General features: G+C 34.1%; 1 long non-coding RNA gene across 1 annotated transcript in view; it reads right to left on the reverse strand.

Moving 5' to 3' along the window:
• LOC116156390 (uncharacterized) overlaps window positions 1-15,152 on the reverse strand; it is a 188,383-nt gene that overhangs the window by 27,266 nt on the left and 145,965 nt on the right. The window contains exon 9 of the long non-coding RNA XR_010383203.1: window positions 11,058-11,157. This is a non-coding gene — a long non-coding RNA (uncharacterized LOC116156390). The remainder of the gene's footprint in view (window positions 1-11,057; window positions 11,158-15,152) is intronic.

Genomic DNA, 15,152 nt, shown 5'->3' on the forward strand with positions numbered 1-15,152 from the left:
TTGAAGGGATGAGAGAGTCTCTTATGGCATCTTTGTTAAACCAGCTACTTTATGGGCAGAACCACTACTTTGTGATACTGTGGTCATTTGTGAGAAGCTACTGTGTGTCTTAAGCTACTTTGTGGACAGGTATGTGGAAAGGTGATGCAGTAAACACCAAGCATCATAGTTGATTTTGCAGTCTTTGAACTGGCTAGACTTCAAAATAATGTTAATTTAAGAGGCTGGCTGATAGAAAATAATCATGCTTTTAGTAGAATACCAAAGAACTTTAAGATCTCAGCCTTAACATTTCATAAACATCCAACACCACCAGTTTTTTCCAAATTAATTCAAAATCCTGGAGAATGAGGGATGAATTCAGAACCAGACAAAATGGATATCCAATATTCCCAAGGGATTCTTCATTACTCAGGTTGCTAAGGTGAAGATGGACCAACAAATTGGTCCCTTTGCACATGATCATCATATCTGTTCTAGGATCAAATCTCGAAGACCACAGTGTAAACCAATGGACAAAAATATATTTGACCACGGTTCACAGTGTGTCTTAAGGTTTGGGAGGTACAAAAATAATAATGGTATATCACCCAAAGAAATGATCCAGTGTCCTTAGATATTTCTTCCAACTGGAACGATTGGACCCAAAGTTTCAGAGTGCATCATCTCCTGAGAGATGCCTTCTCTTATCATCCCTTATAGAGTTTTCCCCTGTGCATCATGCTTTGGATTTTCTTCACAACACTTTTTACCACCTGAACTGATCCTGTTCATTTACTTTTTTTTTTTAACCTGTTTTTGGTCTGTCTGCCAACCACTGCAATATGAAGATCATGGAAGCAGGGAACTGACGCTCTTTGTTCATTTCTGCTTTTCAAGCTCTAGGATAATGCCTGGCACATAATCAGAGCTCGATAAATATTTGTTGAATCATTTAATGAATTTCACTCAGTGTTTAATATGTAGAGATTATCAAAATCCTTATAGGCTCTACAAATAAAGTAGGGTTATTATTATAAAGAGAAGACATACTGAAGGACTCAGTGGCCAGTATTTTGATCTAATTCCTTTTGACTATCATCCTAATCTTGGATCATGTAAATGATGATCACATTATACCCATCAGGATACTTTGCAAGAAAAAAATATTCAGAATTATAGCTGCTCTGCACTCAAAGTGAATCTAGAGGTACAATTAAATGATATAACAGTAGAGTTCAGTTTTCACGTAGAGAAATGTTTTGATGTTCAATTTTAGCTTTAGGTTAATAGCAGTATTAGATTACATTCTTGGGTCATTAGAAGGATGGGTTCATTTTTTTTTTAATTTAAAAAAATGTTCAGTCATGGATGCTAGACAGTAATACCTATTTATAAGGCTTAGCAAGATTTAATATTACTTTTGACATAAAATTTATTTGAAAATGTAATTATGAACAGAAAATGTATAAATGTCTTCAAAATGAGAATAACAATAATGTTCTTTAGTTCCATATTGTGGATAATTAAAAGAATGGACAGTGGTCCCTTGGTGTCTGTAGGAGATTGTTTTCAGGACCACCAACCTCTTTGGATACCAAAATCTGCAGAGGCTCGAGTTCTCGAAGTCCTTGGATACAGAGGGCCAACTGTGTTTCAGAATACAAATGCATTGTTTTGAGAGAGTGGAAAATTTTTTTTTTGATGATCTTATTTGTGATATGCTGTCATAGGGGTCTTGTTTTACAACAACTAGACTTGTTAGACAAGAAAGTTATTAATTTATTCTATGTATACTATTTTTTCCATCCTCATATGAGAAGAATAACAGAAGTACTGCTGAATTAAACTGACTGCACAAAAGAAAGTTCCAGGAATTTTTCAAAATTTCCTTTCTGGAATTGGTGAGTACCTATTTATTACTGGTGGAGTAAAGAAAGAACTGTTTTCAGGTGTTTATCTATGTATATATTGTTTTGGTTTTGTCTCCAGAGCAAAGGGGGAAAAGATCATGAGGCAGGGAGAGAAAGTTGTTTTTTTTTTTGGTAAAAAAAAGGAAAATAGAGATTAGCTTTCTCATTCCTTCCCCCTAGCAGAGCCATTTCCACCTTGGAACAAGGCCAGGGACTTGTAGCCTCTTTCTTGGTTTTCTCACTGTGTTTTTCCTGGCTTCTCTGGAGTTCCCTTTAAGGCCTAGTTCCCTTTAAGGCCTGGTTCCCTTTAATGCTTGGTTTTTAGCTTGTTGCTCAGACTGGGTTGGCTAAGGGTTTCTGAAGAGGAGAGTGTAATGATCATTTTATTTAATATCAAACTTGTTCTTCTTAAGGACATGCTATCTTGTTAGATAATATTTTCTTAAAAGTATGAAAAATATATCAGAAAGGAAAAAAATAGGCACAAGCAAATGATTTTCTGAAAGAATTTTGATTCTGAAAAAAATTATTACCATATTTGGCTTTGGTTCCCTTTATGTTTCTTCAGATTAGTGCAGTTCATTTTGGGTTTTTGATTCAGGGTTCATTTTAGTTCAGGTTCCTGATTCAATTTATGTTTCTGTGATTGAACCAAAATTCCAGTTAAAATAGTACTCAGTGGGCTAGATTCCTTAGCCAATACTTTTTTAAAAATTACATAATGTGTGCTTCAATAACGTTTAACTTCTAAATTAAGCATTTTTCATATACTAAAATTTCCAATGAGTAAATTTATAGCTATTTTTTTCATATGTTTTCAGTGTACTTTCTGATGTACAAGTTAACTCACAAAGGTAAATTTAAACAAAGTAGCTCATATAATATGCAACCTTCTTTTTAGACTGTCTCTTGCCCCTCTCTTCCCAAATTGGTTTACTTTTCAAAAAGCTATTTAAATTTAAAAAAAGATTCAAATATGTAATACATTCATAAAATTCAAAATTTATCCCTCTTGGAATTCATTGGGATTCTTGAATTTGTGGTTAGGCTCCTTGACTTGGGAAAATTCTTAGCTACTATCTCTTCAGATATTGTCTCATTCTCACTCTTTTTTTCTTTTGGAATTCTGATTAGAAGCATGTTACTTTCTCAATCTGTTTCCCATGTCTTTTAACCTTTCTTTCATGTGTTACATCTCTTTGCCTCTTTCTGCTTCTTTCTAGACAAGTTATTCTGGTCTATCCTTCACTGAAATAATTCTTTCTTTAGGTATACCTAATATACTGTTAAAACCATCCATTTGGTTTTAATTACAGTTATTACAGTTGTCAGTTTTTGAGGTTCTATTTGATTGTTTTAAAAAATCTGCTTGGTTGTTCTATATAGTTTCTTGTTATCTGGATTTATTTTCAAGTTTGACTTTTGTTTAATAGAGTAATCATAGTCATTCTGTAGTCTGTGTCTGATAATTCCAGTATCAAATGTTTTGCAGCTCTATTTCTGTTTTCTGTTATTTCTGCTGGTTTTTGCTTTAGTGTTTTGTCTTTTTAATGACTGTGAGCTGCTCATTTTCTTTAGAAAATTAATTGTGAGCATTCTTTGAGGTCCTGGATGATGGTGGCTCTTCCAGTGGGGCTTTATGTTTGCTTTGGCTGTGTGCCTGGGAACACTACCAGTTCTTGACTTTTTCTTGGATCATCCAGGTTGTGTGAATTTGTAAATCCTCATGAGGGCTAGCTTGTCATTATATCAGGGGACTTCCTCTCCTTTATTCTTGCCTTCCATGGGGCAGGAGTTGTGGAATTTACTTTTGATTTATTCTTACACAAAAGATTCATCCTTTTATCTGTCCTCTGGGATATGAGTATCCTTTTTGTTCCCCAAGCAGTATCTGGGCTTTGTCTTCTGTTCTTCCACATCTCCTGAGGCAATGGAAACCAAGGCTGAGTGGTCAGGTTTGGCAAAGGCTCTCAGCATTCTATTCACTTCAGGGTTCCCATATTCACTAAAAGTTAGGCTTAATAATTTATTCTTAACATTCTTTTGATGCTTTAAAGGTTTTACCATTTTTGTGAGAGGGAAGATTGACTATTACAATGATGTCATTTTTCTTCAAATCAATCTACAAATTCAGTGTTTTGTGTGGAACTTGTCAAGCTGATAATAAAATTCATTAGAAAGAATAAAAGCTAAGCAAATTTTGAAGAATAAATTGGGGGACTTGTGCTACCAGACAGCAATGCTTATTATAAACGTAAGGCAATTAAAGTAATGTCATATTTGTGCAAGGATGTACAAGTACAGTCATCCCTCAGTATCCATGGAAGATTGGTTCCAGGACACCACTTCCACCTGCCACCATACCAAAATTCACAGATGCTCAGGTCCCTTATATAAAATGGCATAGTATTTGCATATAACTTATGCACATCCTCCAGTATACTTTAAATCATCTCTAGATTACTTATAATACCTAATACAATGTAAATGCTATATAAGTAGTTGCTGGTGCATAGCAAATTCAAATTTTGTTTTGGGGAACATTCTGAAAATTTTTTTCCTGAATGTTTTTGATCTGTGGTTGGTTTAATCCCTGAATTTGGAACTCATGGATAGAGGGCCAACTTTACATATATGTAACAGAATACAAAGCCTAGAAAAGATCCATATATGAGAGAGATACAGCACATGACATTACAGACAACTGGGAATAGGGCAAATGATTAAAAATATTATTATGGAACAGATGGCTATCCACACAGAAAAGAAAATTCTCACACTATACACTAAAGTGTTCATTCCAGGGGGATTAAAAACCTAAATATGAAAAGCCTTTAACATTTAAGGAGAAAATGTAAGAGATATTTTTGATCTTGGGATAGGGAAGGATTTGTTGAATAAGACAATCAAAAGCATACACCATAAAGGCAAAGACTGACAAAATAAAAAACCTCAGCTTAACAAAAGACACCATAATCAAAGTTGAAAGAAAAGTTCAGAATGGGAGAAAATACTTATATCACATATTACTAATATAAGATCTTTATTCTAAACATATAAAATACTCCTACAAGTATAAAAGAAAAAGACAAGCAAATCTAATAGAAAAATGGGCAAAGACGTGAACAAGCTATTTAGAGAAGTGGCTAATGTACTGGGTAGTGCAGCTCTCAAGAAAATCTACATGCACAAGAGTTTTCATCATAGCACCGTGTATAGTAGGAAAACATTGAAAATGTCCTAAATGTCTATCGGCAGAAGAATGAATGAAAGTGTAACATATTCATAAATGAGAATACCATACCTCTGTCAAAATAAATAAACTAGAACTACAGGCATCAATAATTATAAATATAAAATTTTTTTGAGTCCAAAAAAAAAAAAACCATCCCAAGCTGCAGAACAATAATATAGCATTATGCAGTTTATAAACAGGTTGAAAAATACCACATAGTACTGCATGTTATTTGAGTTCTTCATATGTGTTAATATGATAAACATATCCATGGTAATGATAAACCTTTAATTCAGGATAATGGTTATATCTGAATAGGGAGAAAGGGGAATAGAATTTGGGAGAGATATGTAAGGAACTTTGGCTATATTGATGAATTTCCATCCCCCCTCCAATTACATAAATGTAGCAAAATATTCAGATTTGATAAAAATCAATGGTGAATAAATATACAGGTGTTTAATTTATGCTATATTAACTACCAAATATAAGGCATAAGTATAATATAAATTAAATATATGTAATACTTTTTGTATGTTTGACATATTTCATAAGAAATCATTGAATGGAATCCTATAATCAATTAGAATGATTCAACATTGGGAAATATATTATTGTAATTTGCACATTAGTAAACTCAACTGGTAAATTAAAGAAGTGCTTCAGAATTAATGAGCAAGAAATGGGTAAGGTTTATATAAAGGAAAACCACAAAACTTTAACTGAGGACACAAGGCAAGACCAGAATAAATACAGACACTGCCATGAAAAAAAAAGAGACACTGCCATGTCCTAAGGTAGGACAACTCATATTGTAAAATTACCAATCCTCTTCAAGGTGATATGGAAACAACAGAATTCCAATTGGAGTGTCAATGTTATGAGTATTTCAAATTAATGAGTAAAAGGAGGAGTGGGATAATTGGCTATCCATTTGGAAAAGAATGAAGTTTATCTTATCCAACTTATAAATAAATTTCAAAAAGATCAGAAAGCCAAATGTCAAAAAACAGAACTATAAAATCATTGAAAGGATATGTGGAAGAAGACTTAAAATCCTGGAGTGAGAATTATCTTTCTGAGCATGATATTAGAGTCTTTTTCTAAAAGAAAAGATTGACAGATTTAACTATATAAAGATGAAAAACTTTAGTATGCTGTAACACAGGTTAAAACAAAACAAAACAAAACCATACATTAAAGAGCAGAGTGTAAGAAAATAATCAGTGCTGATAAAGGATTCCTCTCCATCCTATTCAATGAGCTCCTATAAACTGCTAACATTTATCAGGTTTTTTTCTTTGTGCCTGGCACTGATCCAAGTGCTTTTTAAATTTTAAGCCATTTGGAATCCCACAACAGGCCTACAAAGTAGGTTCTAGTATTATTGTCATTTTGTAAGTGAGGAAACAAGTACAGAGAGGTTAATAAACTTCTACAAAGTCATGTATCTACTAAGTGGTAGAGATGGGATTTGAATCCAGCTGGGTTGGCTCCAGCTTCTGTTTCCTTAACTATTCTCCTGCTTATAAAGCAAAAGAAAAACAACAAATAAACAAACAAAAAACAACTCAAATGAAGACTAGACAAAAGGAAGAGTAGAAATTTCACAGAGGAAGAAATACAGTGGTTTACAAATGTGTGAAAATATGCTGAAGCTTATGAGTCATCCAAGAAACGAAAATTAAAAGAACATGAAATATCACCTTTGCCCTCTAGAGGGTTAAAAAAAAAAAAAAGAATTAGAAAGAAGCTAATAAATACATAACATTAAAACTAAAAAAATTTTGCAGTATAATAATTGGTAAGGATATGTAGTTACACTTTTATTCTTTGGTAATGGGAAATAGGTGGCTTTGACGTTTTAAGGAGGGCAATTTGGCAGTATTAACCTAAATGAAATTCACTTACCTTTAGATTAGCAATTTACTTTTTGGAATTTAGTTAAATATTCTGTCAGCAATATACACAGATGTAATACAGCTAAACAACAATGTGACTGAACAGTAGAAATAATGCAGTAGATCAGTATGTTCTGATAAGGGAAAATATCAAAGCAGAATAATGGGTATAGTGTGATAAACTTGGGTTAAAAAAAATGTGTCAAGAGCAAGCCCCTCTGTACTCTGGGACTGGTGCTTTTCTCAGTCTCTGTGGTGGCTTTCCAGAATGCCCTTGACTTTATGAGTCTAGTTTCCCGTCTTAGTCCCTCCATGTGAGGGATCAGTATTGAGAGTTGGCTGGGGCCTCCTATACTTATGTCACCTTTGGGGACAGATTAGTCTGTCCCACGTCTGGCAGACTGTCTTCGGTGTTGCTAGTAAATGCTTGTCCCTTTGCCTTAGTTCCCACTGCTGATGTAGGTTTGCTCACATAGATGTGTTTTTATTTCCTGGGTCGTTTCAATGAAATTATAGGAGAGGGGCAGTTGGGAACACGTGCTGCAGCCACCATATTACCTTTAATGATTTTCATACCTTCTTTCCCCCTCCATTTCCTCTAACTTCTTAGGGATATTTTGGGAGTTCTAGTGCCAAATAATTAAACATTTGGAGGCGTGCATATTTGGGAATCTTGCCAGAACCAATTCAAAAAGCGCAGTTTTGATAGAGGAACTGATAGAGTGTGGTATAAACGAATAAAAACTTGTTTAAGGAACATAGTATTTTGCATAGTTAGAATGGACTTCATCTATGCACTTAAGATTGTGCAAGGATTTTAAGTGAATACAGCTCTTTTACTGTACCTGAGGGGACAGTCTGCACCAGAGGAACAAAAGGATCAGACTGTGATAGCAGTGACTAAAATAGGTCTGTTTCTTACAGAGCATGTGATCTGTGGTGATTATCATAAAGCCAGCAGGAAGCAAGAGATGGAAACGGTCTCAATGAAGACAAGAAAGTGTCCTCACTCATTATTGGGGGACATATCCATCAGCCTCGCAAATAATTAGAGATAATAAAAATCATAACTGAAAGAGCATATGGTGAGCTCCACATTAAAAAAGTAAGTTCATATTTGTATATTTCATCAGAGTATATAATGTGCTTTCACATACATCGTCTCATAAGATCCTTACAACCATCTGGGTAAGGTGAAGAGCGTATTATTATCCCTATTGCATAGATGAAGAAACTGCTAGTCGAGTGGTTAAATGATTTAAGTAAGGTCACACATTTAGTTAGTAGCAATCCTTATGCATAAAAACTTTTAGATCAGATTAGTTTTTTTTTAAATATGAAGCTGTAAGGGCAAATTAATATGTGATGATATTTTTGAACATTACTAAGTTTTTTTTCACATAAAGGACCAAGCTAATGTAATTTGAACTTTCATATTATTTCCATTGAGATTCAATCACAATGGCCAACCCTGATATTGGCCATCAATCCTGAAATTCCTAAAATAGCTGAGAGACATACCAAACTTCTTTTTCCTTTATCCCTGAGAGAAACTAGTAAAGCGAAAGAGAGAATAGTCTTATATGCTCATTCAAAGTGTGGTGTCTTCTCCTTTGCCTTTTCATTTTCCATTTCACTGATTTTCTTGGGAATCTGTGTTTGTAGTTGAATAGGTGTAAACTGTGTGAATAGGTGTAAGCTGAGGACAGTTAATTAACAAGCATCTATTGGACACCCATTATGTACATAATAAAGAAATGTACATAACATTTAACAAAGCATGTGGCGTGATGAAAGAGAGGAAAAGACATGGTCATGATTCCTGAGAAACATATAATGTAAATAAGTAGAAACAAAGTGAATGAGAACAAACACAAAATGATATATGAAGAAAAGTGTAAAATAATTTAAGACATACACATCACTAATAGGAGAATACAGAGTAAATGATCAAAGCAGAGCTGGGCCAGTCTTAGAAAACTGTTGGTGAATACTGAACTAAAATTTGAAATTGGTTTTAGTCTAGGAATAATGGAGATGAGAGAGATTGATTTCTTTGGTGTGGCAGGAAGCCTGGAGACCACGGAGGAATGGTAAGTACAAAGGGATTGCCAGGAAAGATAAAGATATATCTGTAGTGACTTGGGAAGTGATTTAAAGAAGTGAATCTGGAAGGAGAAATTTAAATACACACTCAAGTGTTTTTTTTTTTCTTTTAACAAATCCTTTAAACATGTTAGGGAAGGTATTTGTTTTATATTAAACAGTTTGAAACTTATTTTTGGTGTTGATCATAATGGATAGCAGGGCTTAAACAAATGACGAGTAACAAATATATACATAAATATATATAAATAATCATATACTTAACAAATTAGTGCAGAATGCAAATGTGTCACTTCTCTAAGCTGATAAGCAATTGAAATAACATGGATATTTTCTCGACTGTATGTATATTTCAGATGTGCAGATGTACATAAAGGGGGTAGTGGTGATAAGCTCCTGACTTGGAGTCGATGGACTAGATTTCAGATCTCAGCTCTAATACTTAGTATTTCTATAAATTTGGGTAAGTTGCTTAAGTGCATTTAAAGTCAATGTTACAGGTTTCTGTGAGGATCAAATAAGATTCTGTATGTGAAATTACCTGGCATATGGCAGATACTCAATGTGTTTTTCTTTATTGTTTTCCCTAAGAAGTGATGGGTCTTTATAGAGAATGTTGTAAGGCCTGGGTGGGAACATAGATGAATATGGAACATCTTTTAGGTAAAGTGTGAAGCCTATCTTTTACATCTTTTCCATAGAAGCATTCAGAATGCTCCATACCTCTAAACATCACCTGTTTTCTGGAAATGGTCTGGGTGGAAATAGGCCTCCTCAAAGCCAATCACAAGAATTGGCCTTTTACTGCACAGAGCAAAACATTTACAAAAAAATAGCTCCCTCGCTCCAATTGAACTTAGTTAATTGTAGAAATTTTGGAAAACCCAGAATGTGAAGACCATCTGTAATCACACTAGCCAGAGAAAACTATTTTGGTGTATTTTCTTCCAATCTCTTTTATGTAACATATATCTAAACTGGAATTAACTGTACATAACTTTTGTGATCTAATTTTCTTCATCTTGCACTATACAGAAAGCATATTCTTATTTCATTGTACATAAAAATTTTTTGAAAATATAATTTTGAGTGGTTATGTAGTATCCTGTAGCATGGCTCTACCAATAATTCATCTAATTATTTCCGTTTTTGAGGCTGTTTAGAATATTTGCCATAATACATATCACTGCAATCATAATACATATCACTGTAAATCTCTAATTTCTTTACAATAGATTTCAAGAAATGGAGTTAATACTTCAAAAATTAAAATACCTTTAAGCCTCTTAACTCATATTGAAAAATTATCCTATGGAAAGGTTGTACTCCTATTAGCAGTGTATGAAACTCAACATTTCCTAGAACCCTCAGAGTAAAGCATTTCTATGAAGACTTCCTTCACAAATGATTGTCACATCTATTTGTGCTGATTAATTTCTGAAAACCTTTAGTAATGGTCATTTACCAAAAATCACTGCCATTGTATTTAAGGCTTTTTATTTCTTGTTTATCTTCATTATAACTTTTTTTTTCTTTTAAAAACAGCAAACCAGTAAATGGACTAATAAAACTAAAATTGAGATTTAATTTCTTAGATAAAATTGAGACAGTCTGACAAATTCAGACTTGTGGGAAGACTGGATGGATGGTTGCCTGGGAATTATTCTATGAGTCATTGTTTTTAAAAGCTCCAGAGCCAGGAAGAAGGGGCTGATTAGCTGGGAGGATCTATCATTTTCCCATTTCATATATTTCTAGAAATAGCACAGTTTTGTGCATATGTTAAATAGCCCAAAATTAATTAATGATGATAAAACCAGGAGATGAGCTGCTTTAGGCAAATCTGGTCCCCTGACCTAGTCATGAACTTCTGTTAAACAGGATGAACAGTCCTTCACCAGTCTCTCATGAGCTTATATTTACCTGTGTGTATGTCTGTCTCCTTCACAGGCTAGTAGAGTTCCTTGAGACAGAGAATAAGTGTTTTCATCTTTGTTTTACAGGTAGGACTGGAGAACAATATCTGTAACAGAATCATGTAGATGAATGATTACCTGTTAGCTTGCTAGAAAAGGATTTTTTGAGCATAATAGCAATGGAAGAAATCCCAAGGGAAATTATTAAAAGATTTTAATATATAAAAAATTTATATGTCTTTATACCACCCCCTCCTCCATAAACAAAATTAAATGACAAAACAAATAGGGAAAAATAGTTTCAATAAATTTGACAGCAAGAGATTGAATATCTTTAATATATAAAGAGCTCATAAAAATCAATAAGAAAACTATTGACCCCAATAGTTAAATGGACAAAGGATATGAACATATAATTCACTGAAGAAAAAATAGCAATGACTAATACATTTTAAAAATGTCCAACTTTACTTCTTTTCAAAATTTGTTATTGTGGTAAAATACACGTAACATTTATTATCTTAATCATTTTTAAGTGTATAGTTCAGTGGCCAACTTTAGTTTTAATCAAAGAAATGTGGAACAAAACATACTATTTTTGATCATTAAATGAAAAAATCTCTTTTAAAACAAGTGGTAATAAACCTAGCAAAAGCAGAGTGAATAGGAATGTGTTTTGGTACCTTTCTGGAAAGCAATTTGGAAATATGTATTAAAATTTTTAAAGATGTTTATACTCTTTGACACAAGAGCCCCACTTTTAGAAATTTATTCTAAGGAAACAATCTGAAATATGAGTAAAGATGTTTATATATACAATGCTATTCATCTTAACGAAATATTTAACAGTGAGAGATAATATATTTAAACCAGACATAGCTTGTTTATAATAATTATAAGGGAAATATTTTTTAATAAAATGGCAAAATACTTAGAATTTGAAGTGAAAAGTATTTATAAAGTAGATATTTATATATACTCATTTATATGCATAGAAAAATCACTAGAAAGAAATATACCAGTCTATTAGCAAGAACTATTTCCAGATAGTAGAATTACAAATAATTTGTCCTTCATATTCTATGTATTTTTGAGCTTTTAACAGTGATAATGCACTGCAAATATAACTTGAAATTAACAGTAGGTATTTATCTGAAAGCAAGGAGTAAGCAAGAGGTGGAAGGGGATATGAGACATTTGAAAGCTATGTGCTGCAGAAAAGAGCTAGTGGAGAGGGAGAGGTTAAAAGCCTGAGAAGAGGCTCTCACTGAAGCTGAGGTGCTAGGGCACAGGGTTTGGGTGAAACCTGAGGGGGCACCTCTTCCACTGAAGTGTGAAGGAGGAAGATACAGATTAGTTAGTCAGTGGGAATAAGGAAATGGACAGATTCTTGATTGATGACTTCTATTTTCCCGAAGGAGAAACAAGTGAGTGTCTCTTCTGGGCATCTTTGGTGAAGCTTGAGAAAGGTGTGAAGCTTTGAAATTGCCACTGAATAGAAAGGAAGGAATGCATGTGTTATTTCTCTCTAAAATCCACTCCTTATCTTATTCCTTTGCTTAATCGTTGGCACCAATGAACCAAGACAAAAATATGAAAATTATCATTCCCATTCCTATTGCTCAACAAAATTCTTATGGCTCAACCTCCTAAATATCTCTCAAGCCATCTTCTCTCCATCTCTTCTCCATCTTCTTGCCAGGGTTGCTGCAATAGATTCCGAACTGGTCTCTCTAGGCTCATTTGTCTCTTCGCATTTCCAATCTGTCCATCATACTTTTGCCAGACCCAGCTTTAAAAAATCCAATAAAGGTTTAATTATTTCACTACATTTTCCTATTACCTGTGCTTTTCAGGTCATTTACATCTATTATAACTGTCTGGTGTATATAACAGCTTAACATTTATATGGTGCTCATTACTATGTGTCAGGCTTTGCGTATGTTAACTCATTGTATCCCCACTTTACAGTGGAGAATATGAGGCATGGATAGGATGAGAAAATCATCAAAGATCACATAGGTAAGTGGCAGAGTCTAGATATAAACCAAGGCAGCATGGCTTCAGAATGTTTTTTATGCTGTGTTTCTTCTTTCTACCAAATGGAACACTGACTGAGAGATACTTTGCAGTATTGCTCATTATTCTGGTTATTACTTCTGAATTCAGAGGAAACTGATGAGCTAGGGCCCTTTAAAGGCCCAAGCCAACATGCAGTTGGAAACTAATAGCAAAATGCACCATAGAGCAAAAACATTCTTTCCTTTGGAATATCAACTACTGACTATGTTATAAAGGGGAAAAATACTAAACATATCACACTTTAGTGTCTCATGACTGGCATTCATTTTGGACTCAAAAGATTTTTAACTATGCTGCTAAGCTTATATGCTGAGGCCACATGTTCATCCTTGGATATTTATACTATACTTCTTTCACAGAATTGGAGATTTGGCTCATACTTGCTGGATATGTTAAATGATCTTGTAAAGCCATTTTCAAATTAAAGAGTCTTCCCTTGATTTTATTTTTTAAAATCATTGTAGGCACAAGAGTATGTTGGTTGAAAGGACAGACTCTAGCGTTCTATATCTAATTTTCTCGCCCTAAAATTTGCTTCTGTAATAAGGATAATAAAAATAGACACCCACATGGCTGCTATGAGACTAGGAAGTAGCTACACTTCCTAGAACATAGTTAACACTCAGTATATATGAATAATTGATTTATAAAAACTGGTATAGAACAGTGCAATTACATTTTAGAGATATAAATTCTCAGAGCCTCAGTTCATTCAGCATAAAATAAAGTTAATAACACCCATCTCACAGGGTGTTATAGGATTAAATAAGAAAATATATATATGTAAGTGCTTAGCACAGGGGCTGGCATATAGTAAGTTCTTACTAAATGGCAACTTTTATTATTATTCTATTTGAATTTTTTTGTCTATAATTGAGGTCTAGATAATTTCACAGTAGAATTTGGGACCCAGTATAAAACCATTTAATTTTTAATATTTTTCATCTTTTGCTTCCTCATAGGTCACATTCTGTTAGGGGAGTGAGGTAAATATTGGTTTTTACTCTGCAGTGATACTTTTCTGTAGTAATTATGCATTAAAAAATACCTTTTGGAAAGGTATGTTGGTCTTTTTCCAACGGTCCGCTTATAAAGGGCTATTAAGATAGTGCATAAAAGAAATAATGTTCATTCATTATTAATACCTTGTAGTGGTGATTACATAAGCTCAGTCTGCCAATCGATCAGTCCTTAGAGCCCTCACTGCAGCTGGAGCTCAGACAGCAGACAACAGAGGAAGGCAAAGAGCATTTCTCCCGTGTGCTCCAGATCTGTCTCCAGCAGTGAGGCCCTCCTTCTCCTGTACCTTTAGCTCTTCTCCTCCATTGGCCCCTTTCTCTCTGTCCACCAATATGCAGGGGTCTTTTCCACCTTACAAACCAGAGGCAAAACTGTTTTCCCCTCAAACTTGTTCCACTGAGGTACTGTTTTCATTTTCCCTTTTCTTTGACTGCTGAACTTCCGCTAAAAGTGGGCTTCATGTCCCTAACATCTCTTGCTCTTTCCTCTCTTCTTCCACCTCAGGACTTCCCTGAAATTGTTGCCTTGAAAGCATTAGGAACCTCCTAATCATCAAGGATTTGACCTTCTGATCTTTTCTTAGTCTTCATTCTTCTCAACCTGTCTGATTTATGGTACTGTTGATATCCTGACATTCTCTTAGAGTCTAGGACATTGTTCGTCCCCAATTTTTTGACATTTATGTCTTGGTTTGTGCATAGAAAATGGCAATGATGCCAACCAACCCTGCAGAATGCTGTGAGGATAAAATGAGGTGTTATTGTTAGTTTTTGTAGTCATTAAGAAGATTCATTCGGCAATCTCATTTACCCCAAGACTGTAAGTCTCACATTACACAGATGACACCTATATCTGTATTTTTGTTTTGACTGTTCTCTAAGATGTCCATTCTTCTTTTTTTAACATCTGTTGCTACCTGTAATAATAAAGTCGTGATGGATAGAGCTGGAAGAATTCTTAGAAACGCCACTCTCAAATTACCGGAAAGGAATTGGTAGTG

The sequence above is a fragment of the Camelus dromedarius genome, chromosome 11 (genome assembly GCF_036321535.1).
Source record: "Camelus dromedarius isolate mCamDro1 chromosome 11, mCamDro1.pat, whole genome shotgun sequence".
Classification (NCBI taxonomy): domain Eukaryota; kingdom Metazoa; phylum Chordata; class Mammalia; order Artiodactyla; family Camelidae; genus Camelus; species Camelus dromedarius.